This window comes from Cherax quadricarinatus, chromosome 20 (assembly GCF_038502225.1).
Source record: "Cherax quadricarinatus isolate ZL_2023a chromosome 20, ASM3850222v1, whole genome shotgun sequence".
Taxonomy (NCBI): Eukaryota; Metazoa; Arthropoda; class Malacostraca; order Decapoda; family Parastacidae; genus Cherax; species Cherax quadricarinatus.
This window is the reverse complement of record NC_091311.1, coordinates 17,614,979-17,627,924: the sequence shown is the minus strand read 5'-3', so window position 1 is coordinate 17,627,924 and position 12,946 is coordinate 17,614,979. Positions and strand designations below refer to the sequence as shown.

The window sequence follows — 12,946 nt, the reverse complement described above, 5'->3', positions numbered from 1 at the left end:
GGGTGCAATTTAACCCTTTCAGGGTTGGTGCCTTACTAGTACTGCTTGCATGCCAGGGTTGGTGCCGTACTAGTACGCGTAAATTCTAGCACCTTCAAATCTAGCGAGAGGATGCTGGTAAGCCTACATATGAAAGAATGGGTCTATGTGGTCAGTGTGCACAGTATAAAAAAAATCCTGCAGCACACAGTGCATAATGAGAAAAAAACTCTGACCGTGTTTTTGGTTTAAAACAGCAACTTTGCAGTGTATTTTCGTATGATACTTGTGGTTGTATTCTAGTTTTCCTGGTCTAACTTTATAGAATGGAACACATATTATGGAAATTGAGATGATTTTGATTGGTTTCACAAGGAAAAGTACCTTGAAATTGAGCTCAAAGTACCAGAAATGTTCAGTTTTTGCCAAAGTTCAAAAGTAAATAAATCAAGCCATGCATCCAATACACGTCAACTGGTAAGTCTAATATTCTTTCACAAGTGCACTGATATTATTTATACCATTTCTACACCATTTCTTCACTAATGTAGTAGTCTGCATAACAGTAAAACTTCTATTTTTTGTTAGAATAAAAATTCAAAGTGGAAAGCAAAAGAAACGTAACAGAGACCTGGGGTCATGACTAATGAACAGAGGAAATGCTATTTTAGTGCCAGGAATGTGTGCCTTGTTTAATCTGGACCCTATTTGGAAATTGGCATCTTTTGAAATTTGTGTGAAACTGGCAAAATTGCCAATTTCTGACCACTTTATTGGATAGTTGAAATCGGTGAATGGGTGCTTTCTTGTACTCATTCAATAGAAAAAAATGGAGTTCTAGTGAAATAGTTATGATTTTTGTCAACTGGTACATTGGAGTTGGCCGAAAATAGGGCTCAAAGTGGGCAAAATTGCCGATGTGTTAAACATCGTCAAGACCGCTAACTTTGCGAGAGCATAATTCCATAAGTTTTCCATAAAATTCCATGCTTTTGGTGGCATTATGTTTGGGAGAAGATTCTCTATCATTTCATAAGAAAAAATAATAATTTTTTTTTTTCCGAAAAATTTCTGACCCAGAGAACAAGTTTAGGAGAGGGCCTGCCAACCCTAAAAGGGTTAAATACGTGTGCGTGTATGTTGTGTTATTCATGAAAAAGTTGAATTCATTAGATAGCTATGCCTCCTGCCCATCAGTTGCACACCACTATACCAGCTGTATACCGGTGTGCCACTGAATTCGAGGGATGTATACTGTTTTTTTTTTTTTTTTGGGCGCAAGAGGTCGGTCGTAAGGCTGCAGCTGCAGGTGGTAGTTGCAGGTCATTTGATGGACGTTGGTTGCTCACCTGGAGTTGATTGGCTAAGCAGTTTCTGAGGTGGTGTCCTGCTGTAGGTTGGTTGTAGATGTTACAAGGTTAGTTGTAAGGTGTTGACTGACAGAAGTGGATCACCCAGAATTGGGGAGCATTAATCCATGTTACTGAACGTAGAATGGTTCTGGTGGTATCCATTTTTCTTCGAGGAAGTCACTCATGTTTCTTGGTCAAGGGAAGTTCTCCTTTTTATTTATTTATTTATTTATTAATTTGAACATGATACAGTGAAGTACAAAGTTATTACAGTGCAACATGCCAAAGCCCCTTGTATGCAGAGCAATATGGGCAGGCTTAAAATTAACTTGAGATTAACTAAGCAATGATATATTCAGTGGTAAATACATTATTGTAAACAGATAACAATTTAGCACAAATAAGTATTACAAAGACAGGTCATATGGTCATTTACTGTGTTGCTGAGCTTTCAGTAGATTGGAGTATTCTGTTAGGTAATGTAATTAAAAAATAAATTTGATTGGGTCACAGGTTAGACGTTTATGAGATACAATAATGAGAAACATTTACGAGATACAATTTATGAGATACAATTATTCAGTATTTATTTAGTTGTGGGTGAGTAAGTGATTTTTGAGAAGAGACTTGAATTTATAAACAGACAGTGTTTCTTTTATATTCACAGGTAATGAATTCCAGATTTTAGGGCCTTCTATGTGCATTGAGTTTTTGCATAGCGTGAGATGGACTCGAGGAACATCAAAGAGTGATCTGTGGCTTGTGTTATGGTCGTGTGTTCTGTTGAGGTTGGTAAGGAGATGTTTGAGGGGAGGGTTTATATCAGAATTAAGTGTTCTATGAATGTAGTCGGTGCAGTAATAAGTATGGATGTTTTGAATGGTGAGTAGGTTTAGAGTTTTGAATATTGGTGGAGTGTGCTGCCTGTAGTGGGAATTTGTTGTCATTCTGACTACAGCCTTTTGTTGGGTAATTAATGGTCTGAGATGGTTTATTGTTGTTGAGCCCCATTCACAAATTCCATAGATGAGATAGGGGTAAATAAGTGAGTGATATAGGGCCAGGAGGGCTGACTGTGGAACATAGTACCGTATCTTCGATAGTATGCCTATGGTCTTGGAAGTTTTTTTGGAAATTTGTTGTATATGTGTTTGAAATTTGAGTCTATTATCAAGGTGGATTCCTAAGAATTTTCCCTCTGTGAGTTTTGTGATAGGTGATCTGTTTATCTTTATGTTAAGAGGGACGTCTGTAGTTCTGTTACCAAACTGAATGAAGTAGGTTTTGTCAATGTTTAGAGTAAGTTTGTTAGTACTCATCCAGGTAGATATTTTCTGTAATTCGGTATTTACAGTATTGGCTAGTATGACTGGGCTCGGGTGACAGAAGACGTATGTAGTGTTATCTGCAAATAGTGTGGGTTTGAGTAGTTGCGATGCATTTGGTAGGTCATTTATGTAGTATATGAGAAAGAGAAGAGGGCCTAGGACACTTCCCTGTGGGACACCAACTGTAATTGGCTGTGCTGAAGAGTTTGCCCCATTTGTGTACACATATTGGCTTCTGTTACTGAGGTAAGACTTTAGGTAGTTGAGGGAGTGCCCTCTTATACCATAGTGCTACAATTTTATATAGAGCAAGTCATGGTCAACTGTATCGAAAGCTTTACATAAGTCTATGAAGATCCCCAGTGGGACTTCTTTTTTCTCTATTGCAGTGTATATGTGTTCTAGCATGTGTATAATAGCATCATTAGTATTTTTATTAGGCCTGAACCCAAATTGACAGGGGTTGAGTATGTTGTGGGAGATGAGGTAGGAATAGATTTGCTTATGAATTAATTTTTCGAAGATTTTAGAGAGAGGGTGTAAGTTGGATATTGGCCTATAGTTATTCAAGTCTGTTTGGTCTCCTCCTTTATGGATCAGGGTGACCCTTGCTATTTTGAGAACTGTAGGGAAGGTAGAGGATTCTATGGATTTGTTAAAGAGTGTTGCAATGATTGGTGATAGTACTTGTGATGCTTTTTTGTATATAAAGGGTGGTAAGGTATTTAAATCTCCTGTCTTGTTTTTTAATGTGCTAATAATAAACGAGACTTCAGTAGGGTTAGTTGGAGCTAGGAACAGTGTGTTCGGGTAGTTGCCAGTGAGGTAGTCAATGGGTGGGGTATCTGAGCTTGGGATTTTATTGGCAAGGTTTTTTCCTATAGTGGAGAAGAAATTATTGAGTCTGTTTGCTGTTTCAGTTGGTGGGAGTTGGGGTTCATCTGGTTTTGTTAATTCAATTTCGCTATTTCGTGATATTTTTTTGTTCCTAGAATTGCTGATAGGGTTTTCCAGGTCTTTTTTATATCACCTCGTAAGTTGGATAATCTGTTCTCATAATACAGTTTTTTAGCCCTTCTTATCAGGCTGGTTAGGATTGACGAGTAACGTTTTGTTTGGTCTCTGGTTATGTGACCCATTCTGTACTGTTTTTTGTATAGGTGCTTTGTATTTATGGATTTGAGGATGCTGGGTGTTAGCCAGGGACTGTTCAGTTGCTTAGCTGTCATCTGTTTAGTTTTTTGGGGGCAGTGTTTGTTATAAAGGTATTGGGTCTTTTTTAGAAAATTATTAATACATTCGTCAATATCTGTATAGATTTCTAGCTTAGTGTGCCAGTCAATGTTTATCACTGCTGCTGTGAAGTTATTAATGGCTGCCTCATTGTGAAGTCTGAAAGTGACTTTAGTAGTGTCTTGGGGTAATTTGCCAAGGTTTGTGATGAGGAAGGTAGGGTAGTGATCTGTGGTATTTTCTGTGATTATGCCTGATTTTAAGGGCACTGATGTCAGCTAGGCCTGTATACTTTGTACATGTACGTGTAGTAAATAAAGATATTATTATTATTATTATTATTATTATTATTATTATTATTATATTATTATTATTATTATTATTATATTATTATTTTCTCAGTTGTTTGTTGGGTTATCTTATTCAAACTTGGGCAATGTATGACGGAAAGATACTTCTTCACGTACACCAAAAATGAGAGAAATCAGACCATGAATAGCGGAGTTCACTTCTCAGCCATTAGCGGCCGCTTAGCGGTATATTTTTATATGGTTGTTTTGGTTATATTCTCATTTTTTTGGTCTCGTTTGATAGAATGAAAGATATATTACAGAAATAGATATGATTTTGATTGCTTCCATGATGAAAAGTACCTTGAAATTGCGCTCACAGTAGCGAAAATGTTCTATTCTTTAGCGAAGCTCAAGAGTAAACAAATGACGTCACCGTCCAATACCTGTCCGCCTGCCAGTCTAAATTCCAGTACGGCGTCAAGAATGGATTGACATTATTTATACAATTATTACAACAATGCAGTAGTCTGCATAACAGTAAATCATCTATTTTTTTTTTTTTTGTGAATAAAAATTCCAAATGGTAAGCAAGAGTTATATAAGAGGGGCCTGTAGCCATGACTAATGAACAGAGAAAATGTTATTTTAGTGCCAGGAATGTCTGCATTGTTTATTCTGGACCCTATTTTGAAATTGGCGTCTGTTGAAATTTGTGTGAAATCGGCCAAATTGCCAATTTCTGACCACTTGATTGGGTAGTTAAAATAAGTGAATGGGCGGTTTCTTGTACTGTACTCAGTTGACAGACTAGAAGTAAATAAGTTTATTCAGGTATACACAAATACAGTTACATAGATTATCATACATAGCAGTGTATGTATAGAGAACCTAGGATAACCCAGAAAAGTCAGACAAAGTGACTTATTTCCAGTACCTGGCTTGGGCTTACCATATATGATTTTTGGTAAATATTTTTTTTTCTCGGTTGTTTGTTGGGCTATCTCATTGAAACTTGGGCAGTTTATGATGGAAAGATGCTTCTTAACGTACAACAAAAATAAAAAAGACGGACGATAAATAAGGGAGTTAACTTCTCAGCCATTAGCCGCCTCTTCGCAGTATATTTTCGTATGGTTTTTATGGTTGTATTCTCATTTTTTGGACTCGTTTGATAGAATGGAAGATATATTACAGAAATAGACATGATTTTGATTGGTTTCATGATGAAAAGTACCTTGAAATTGAGCTTAAAGTAGCGGAAATGTTCGATTTTTTGCCAATGTTCAATGAACTGCTGCCGCCGCTGATTTTTTGCCAATGTTCAATGAACTGCTGCCGCCTGCCGCCGCTGCCGCTGCCGCTGCCGCGGCAGCGGCAGCGGCAGCAGCGACTTCCAAGCTCCGTACTTTTCTCCAACTACCAGAGCTACCAATGCTCCTATGATGACCTAGTTACAAGCAAAACTGCACTACCCAACGTAGCACCCAGAATGACCAAAGATTACCAACAGTGAAACCTACAAATCGAAAAAATAGAGATCAAAGGAAGACTGCAAACTAACCGTAAGCAACACCCCGCTGCCAGCCGAACAACGTAACCCTAAGCTTTGTTTACTACAACTTCTTCTTAACTACAACAATTCCTGTAGTATTATGAGGCGCAATCTAAGAGGAAACAGCACCAAGGCCAGCAAGAAAACACCGAAAAATCAACTATTCAACAAGTGTAGTCAGGAGGACGCCGGCCCAGCAACCACCCCACTCACCACCACTCAAGGCCACACCACAACAATAACAACAAACATGGCTGCCACCAGCCCATCCTTCCCTCTCTTCCCCGGATTCAACCTACCAAGTAGTCTCTCAGGTATGACCAACGATCCAGATACCCTAAAAGTCATGCATCTCCAACTTAGTTATTGAAAATATGAATCTTCGAGAGACTCTAACAAAACAAGACACCAGGATGACACAACTCGAAAACAAAATCCTCAGTCTTGAACAAAAGTTTTCAACACCAGGAACGACTAACTGTGACAAGACCATCCAGACAGTCATAGATAGCCATACCCAACAAATAATATCTCTTAATACAAAGGTTGAAGAAGCAGTAAAAGAATGGAAGAGCAACTTAGATAACCAGTTCAGTGACTACTTTGCTCTCCAAGAAGATAAAACTGAACAAGATAAACTATCGGACGCAGTAATAGTTAACAGTCCACTTTTTCCCAGTGATATGAACCAAACAAACAGTAAAGAAATTACTCTGCAGATCATAAAGGACCAAACAAGTGTTATTGTACCCGAGTCAGAAATAAAAGAAGCCAGGTTACTAGGATCCCATGGTAGAAAAAGTGTTATGCTTAGATTCCACTCACATGACAGGAAAAAAGACTTAATTATTGCATCTATTAAAGTAAAGAAAGAGGTATATATAAACGAGTGTCTTACCAAAAAACGTCAAAACCTCCTGTATAGAGTCAGAAAACTTAAGCGAGAGAATAATGACACAATACACCAATGCTTCACACGGGATGGGAAAATTCTAGTTAGGAAAACAAATGTAGGTCAACTGTACACAATCACGTATGAGAATGATCTATCACGATTTCTCAGGGATACCAATCTTACAGAGAATAACTAAACAATGTCCAACTAAAAAGCCTACGTAGTGTAGTGTACGTTTTGCTCCATTATTGTTCAAATTTCATTGTACAATCTCTTAGTAATTAAATAATCAACTACCTCATTTTGTGATTTTACTAGTAAGCATAGGTCACCTTATGTGATTTTGTTATTTACTATTGTTCGCTTAAACATTAGCTGAATTGATACTTTCTCTGTTCATATTACTACCTCATATTTTTTTTTTAAATACTATCAATTGATATTACTTACTAAAATTAATAAATATCATTTTTACTAAAATTTCAATTTACTCTTAACAATTTTGACATTTAATAACCATTACTTGTCTAATTACCTTTACCTGTTTTAATACCACATTTACTATCCTAGATTACTCTTAATTACCTTGTACTGCCATATAACCTCAAGTATAACTACCAGTGCAATATTGAATGAAATAAACATTACTTTTTCACTTTTTTGTAATCATTATTACTTACTAAAATTTTATTAAACACCATATTTACTACCAGTCAATTTTAATTTTTTACATTAAACATTATTTTATACTTCTCATAACATTTTGTAGCCAAATTTTCAAGTTTTTATTTTCAACCCCAACCTTTATATTATCCCTTGTACCTGTGTACCTGTCTACCCTCTTACTATCATATTATAATCAAGACATTACCATTGTTATTTTTTTACTATTATTCTTTTGGTACTTTAATTGTGAATTTTATTTTGTCAATTTAAATCTAGGTATAATCTTGATCTTGTCAACAACCTATACCAGACTCTAGTGCAATTGCAAGTACCATTTCAAATTGTATTTTTATATTATAAGTTTATATTATAATTCCTACCATCTGCCCATTTAACTTTGCTTACCATTACTTAATTTTAGTCCCTTATATGTTTTCTCCTTTATTTTAGCTTTATATAACTATCCTAGTTTATATATTCACAATTGTTAAAATAATCAAGGTGCTATTCTTAGGTGCTAAAGTAGAATAAGTTCACAATTTTGCCATTATATTCCAAAGCTCATTTTTTTGATTACCACTTTATCGTCACCACAACCTATATTAGTCCCTTTTATATTATAATTTTATACTATAATTCTAACTTTAAAAAATTACCTTTATAGTACTATCTACTATCATATTCCCAAGCTCCACTATTTGATCATCACTTTATTTGTATTAGTCCCTTAGCTCATTATTTTACATTTGTTAAATAATCCAGGTGCTATTTTTTAGCTTAAGACTATTTACTTTGTTTTATACTTAATTCAAACTATAGATTCACTACAAATCTTATGATTACAAGCATTGATCCTGATACCAACCTCTTATTTAATGACTTAAATGAATCAAACAGTAACTGTAATTACTACACTGCAGAACAATCAAAGGCACTTCTCAGTGCCAACAACAACATAACTATATTTAACTACAATATCAGATCTTTAAGCAAGCATTACGATGACCTCATAGCACTACTAAATTCCTTACATGCCAATATGTCCATCATTACACTAACTGAAACCTGGCTAAAGCCTGATAGTACAGATGTCTATGCCATTCCTGGTTACACAGCCATACACAACTGCAGGCCAGATCAACAAGGGGGTGGCACAGCCATATACTACTCAGACCAACTAGAATGTATCACTAATACTTGCACAAGGGATGAACATGGGGAATATATAATAGCTAAATTCAAATCAAAGTACCTACAAAAACCTCTCACATTGATAAACATCTACAGAGTTCCACAGTCAAACATTAGCCAATTTAGTCAAAATCTAGGAAGTATGATAACTGATGCACGCATGAACAAAGATCACTTACTACTCTCAGGTGACTTCAATATAAATCTCCTGCAAGACCAGGACCCACACGTTACTGAATTCACAAACACAATGAGTAACTGTATGTTACTACCAACAGTAACAAAACCTACAAGAGTTACAGAGACTAGTGTTTCCCTACTTGACCACATCTGGACCAACACCATATCCCCTTTAAAATCAGGCATAATTACAGATAATACCACAGACCACTACCCTACTTTCCTCATAACAACTCTTGGTAAACTACCCCAAGACACTACTAAAGTCACCTTCAGACTTCACAATGAGGCAGCCATTAATAACTTCACAACAGCAATAGCAAACATTGATTGGCACACTGAGCTAGAAACCTATACAGATATTGACGAATGTATTAATAATTTTCTAAAAAAAACCCAATACCTCTATAACAAGCACTGCCCTAAAAAAACTAAACAGATGACAGCAAAGAGACTGAACAGTCCCTGGCTAACACCCAGCATTCTCAAATCCATAAATACAAAACACCAATATGAAAAACAGTACAGAATGGGTCACATAACCAGAGACCAAACAAAACGTTACTCGTCAATCCTAACCAGCCTGATAAGAAGGGCAAAAAAATTGTATTATGAGAACAGATTATCCAACTTACGAGGTGATATAAAAAAGACCTGGAAAACCCTATCAGAAATTCTGGGAACAAAAAAGATATCACGAAATAGCGAAATAAAATTAGCAAAAACAGATGAACCCCAACTCCCACCAACAGAAACAGCAAACAGACTCAATGATTTCTTCTCCACTATAGGACAAAACCTTGCCAATAAAATCCCAAGCTCAGATACCCCACCAAATGACTACCTCACCGGCAACTACCCGAACACACTGTTCCTAGCTCCGACTAACCCATACGAAGTCTCCCTTATTATCAACGCACTAAAAAACAAGGCAGGAGATTTAAATACCTTACCACCCCTTATATACAAAAAAGTGTCACAAGTGCTATCACCAATCATTGCAACACTCTTTAACAAATCCATTGAATCCTCCACCTTCCCTACAGTACTCAAAATAGCAAGGGTCACCCCGATCCACAAAGGAGGAGACCAAACAGAGTTGAATAACTATAGGCCAATATCCAACTTACACCCTCTCTCAAAAATCTTTGAAAAATTAATTCATAAACGAATCTACTCCTACCTTATCTCCCAAAACATACTCAACCCCTGCCAATTTGGATTCAGGCCTAATAAAAATACTAATGATGCTATTATACACATGCTAGAACATATATACACTGCAATAGAGAAAAAAGAAGTCCCACTGGGGATCTTCATTGACTTACGTAAAGCTTTTGATACAGTTGACCATGACTTGCTCCACGTAAAATTGTCACACTATGGTATAAGAGGGCACTCCCTCAACTACCTCAAGTCTTACCTCAGCAACAGAAGCCAATATGTGTACGCAAATGGGGCAAACTCTTCTGCACAACCAATTACAGTTGGTGTCCCACAGGGAAGTGTCCTTGGCCCTCTTCTCTTTCTCCTATACATAAATGACCTTCCAAATGCTTCGCAATTACTCAAACCCACACTATTTGCAGATGACACTACATACGTCTTCTCTCACCCGAGCCCAGTCACGCTAGCCAATACTGTAAATACCGAATTACAGAAAATATCTACCTGGATGAGGACTAACAAACTTACACTAAACATTGACAAAACCTACTTCATTCAGTTTGGTAACAGAGCTACAGATGTCCCTCTTAACATAATGATAAATGGATCACCTATCACAAAACTAACAGAGGGAAAATTCTTAGGAATCCACCTTGATAATAGACTCAAATTTCATACACATATACATCAAATTTCTAAGAAAATTTCCAAGACTGTAGGCATACTATCGAAGATACGGTACTATGTTCCACAGTCAGCCCTCCTGGCCCTATATCACTCTCTTATTTACCCCTATCTCACCTATGGAATTTGTGCATGGGGCTCAACAACAATTAACCATCTCAGACCACTAATTACCCAACAAAAGGCTGCAGTTAGAATGATAACAAATTCTCACTACAGGCAGCACACTCCACCAATATTCAATACACTAAACCTACTCACCATACAAAACATCCATACTTATTACTGCACCTATTACATACATAGAACACTTAACTCTGATATTAACCCTCCCCTCAAACATCTCCTTGCCAACCTCAACAGAACACATGACCATAACACAAGGCACAGATCACTCTTTGATGTTCCTCGTGTCCATCTCACACTATGCAAAAACTCAATGCACATAAAAGGCCCTAAAATCTGGAATTCATTACCTGTAAATATAAAAGAAACACAACCTGTTTATAAATTCAAGTCTCTTCTCAAAGATTACTTACTCACCCAAAACCAAATAAATACTGAATAACTGAACATTATAAATTTTATATCTTAAATGTTTCTCACAATTATATCACATAAATGTTAAACCTAAAACCCAATCTAACTTTATTATTTTTTAAATACACTACCTAACAGAATCACTACCTAACTGAATGCAACCATATGACCTGTCTTTGTAATACTCACTTGTGCTTTATAGTTATCTGTTTACATTAATGTTTTATCACTGATTTCATCATTGCTTAGTAGCAGCGCTGTATAGTCCTTGTGGCTTAGCGCTTCTTCTTGATTATAATAATAATAATAATCATTGCTTAGTTAATCTTAAGTTAATTTTAAGCCAGCCCGTAATGCTATGCATAGTATAAGTGGCTTTGGCATACTGCTCTTATCTGTATTTTTTTTTGTACCTCTGTATGTGTGCACAAATTGGAAATAAATAAATAACTTAACCACTCTGTAATTCGGCAAACTCAGTAATCCGGCACACTACAGGTCCCAATGATGCCGGATTTGTGATGGAGGACCTGTATTTGTATTGTGAGGTAATTATTATAATAAAAAACTATTGTGAGGTAATTATTATAATAAAAAACTATTGTGAGGTAAATGTTTTACAAACTCTTACAAACGTACGTGAATGAACTAAAAGTAGACATATATTAATATGCATTTATTTCACCTGACCAAATGATCGCCCACTACCTGTTCAGTTTGTATTCTTACATTGTCTGAACTCTGTATCTCGTTCTCTCTCTGATTTACTCTTTTGTTAACCAGTTGGCTCTCATTGACGATGGTGTCTAAGCTTAGCTGTGATTAAAAGAGGAGTCGAAGCCTCTTGCTTTAACCCTTAAACTGTCCAGACATAGATCTACGTTTGCACACGTAGTGCTCCGAACGTAGATCTACTTTTTTTTTTACATTGTTTCTTATGGAGAAAATTAAGGTCGGAGCGCTACAAGCACAAGCATAGATCTACATTTGGACAGTTTAAGGGTTAAGTGCCAAGTTAGAGAATGATGGTGTGCCATTCTCATTTTATTCAATAAACACCCTGGTACTCACCTCTCACACATTAACCTTTTGACTGTTTTGGTCATTTTTTTTTTTTTGTTTATTTATTGTCACACTGGCCGATTCCCACCAAGGCAGGGTGGCCCGAAAAAGAAAAACTTTCACCATCATTCACTCCATCACTGTCTTGCCAGAAGGGTGCTTTACACTACAGTTTTTAAACTGCAACATTAACACCCCTCCTTCAGAGTGCAAACACTGTACTTCCCATCTCCAGGACTCAAGTCCGGCCTGCCGGTTTCCCTGAACCCCTTCATAAATGTTACTTTGCTCACACTCCAACAGCACGTCAAGTATTAAAAACCATTTGTCTCCATTCACTCCTATCAAACACGCTCACGCATGCCTGCTGGAAGTCCAAGCCCCTCGCACACAAAACCTCCTTTACCCCCTCCCTCCAACCTTTCCTAGGCCAACCCCTACCCCGCCTTCCTTCCACTACAGACTGATACACTCTTGAAGTCACTCTGTTTCGCTCCATTCTCTCTACATGTCCGAACCACCTCAACAACCCTTCCTCAGCCCTCTGGACAACAGTTTTGGCAATCCCGCACCTCCTCCTAACTTCAAAACTACGAATTCTCTGCATTATATTCACACCACACATTGCCCTCAGACATGACATCTCCACTGCCTCCAGCCTTCTCCTCGCTGCAACATTCATCACCCATGCTTCACACCCATATAAGAGCGTTGGTAAAACTATACTCTCATACATTCCCCTCTTTGCCTCCAAGGACAAAGTTCTTTGTCTCCACGGACTCCTAAGTGCACCACTCATCCTTTTCCCCTCATCAATTCTATGA

The 12,946-nt window shown here is 37.0% G+C and overlaps 1 protein-coding gene across 1 annotated transcript in view; it reads left to right on the top strand.

Moving 5' to 3' along the window:
* The window catches only part of LOC128703603 (uncharacterized), a 311,066-nt gene that overhangs the window by 103,324 nt on the left and 194,796 nt on the right, over positions 1-12,946 (top strand). The window lies entirely within an intron of this gene.